The sequence below is a fragment of the Canis lupus genome, chromosome 1 (genome assembly GCF_048164855.1).
Source record: "Canis lupus baileyi chromosome 1, mCanLup2.hap1, whole genome shotgun sequence".
Lineage (NCBI taxonomy): Eukaryota > Metazoa > Chordata > Mammalia > Carnivora > Canidae > Canis > Canis lupus.
In genome coordinates, this window is record NC_132838.1 from 35,220,345 (window position 1) to 35,221,655 (window position 1,311).

At 40.5% G+C, this 1,311-nt stretch overlaps 1 pseudogene; it reads right to left on the bottom strand.

The window, feature by feature from the left end:
- Positions 1-207: 207 nt before the first annotated feature.
- On the bottom strand, positions 208-673 carry LOC140604073 (small ribosomal subunit protein uS11-like; annotated as a pseudogene).
- Between the last annotated feature and the right edge of the window lie 638 nt (positions 674-1,311).

Here is a 1,311-nt window from a genome sequence, read left to right on the forward strand (position 1 = left end):
TGCTTCTCTTATAATGCTCAATAAAAATAAAAGCAGGAACTAAAAGTTAAATAAATCATAAAACATGCGTTGATAGCTTCAGTGTAGAAATTGCATGTCTGTTAACATGACTAAGGGAAACATAAAGAAATGAAAGTAGTCATATTGTTACTTTTCCTTACACAAAGGCAATTTACTCATAGAAAACAAAAATTTGAGGAATCTTGTTCACAGATGGCTACTATGGTGACCCCCTTTCCTGTGGGTGCTATTGGAGGGGACGAGGGTGACATTTTCCATCTACCCAATCTCCATTCCTGAGTGGACAAGGGCTCTGAGGGTTGACTAGGCTCAAGGTCCAGGAGTCTTGGTTCGATTTCCTCCTGCGGCCCAGAGTTTGGTGTGGAGGCCAGTGGTGCCCAGCTCCTTGCACCTCTGGGTTACATCCTGGGCAGCCAACATGGCAGCAGTGTAGGGAGAAGACCCATCTAGGTCAGCCTCACCTTCATCTCTCTAGTCACACAGCAGATGATTTCCTTGCCAGAAAGACTGGAGACATGAACAAAACTGTCATTGAAGGATGCAAAGATGTAGCAGACACCAAACACATTTCCTCCTTCAACTACATGAGGTCCAAGCTGATGACCTATTTTTCCTTCCTTTCCTTCCCCTTGAGAGGAGCCATTTCTGTACGTCTTCTCGACTCTGCCACCAGAAAATGAAAGTAGTTATATTCTTGATGGACGATGAGTCCTTTTGCTCCCCTGTGATTGTCATACATAGGGTGTATATATGTCATTAGGCAATGTGATTCTTGCTTTCTTTGCAATTTCTTTGGAATGTACATTGAATGTGTTCTGATGTTAGGGAATTACTCAAAGATCTACTGTACAGCAATGTACCTCCAGGTAACTGTGTTGTATTGTACACTTAGATTGTTAAGAGGGTAGAGTAGATCTCATGTTAAGTGTTCTTTGCAATAAAACAAATTTTAAAAAATAAAATAAAGGAATGCCTGGAAAGCAGGCTTGTTTTCTTGCTTTGCTCCCAGAACTTGTTCATGTTAGGCATCTTCCTCAGCTGCACAGATTCCCCTCTGGGATTTGTGTATCCCAAACACTTCCTTTAGGTGGGTAAAGGAAGTATGTAAGTGTTTGACTTTCAAATATTTTCCTAATGAAAGAATCTGGGTTTGTAGAGACTTCATTGGTCATCTTGAACTTGTGTTCACTTCCACATCTTAAATGGATCCTACTGAAATAGGGCTTTTTTTCTTTTTTTTTAAGTGTCAAATCAATTTCACTGAAAATTCTTCCAATTGAGTCATTGCTC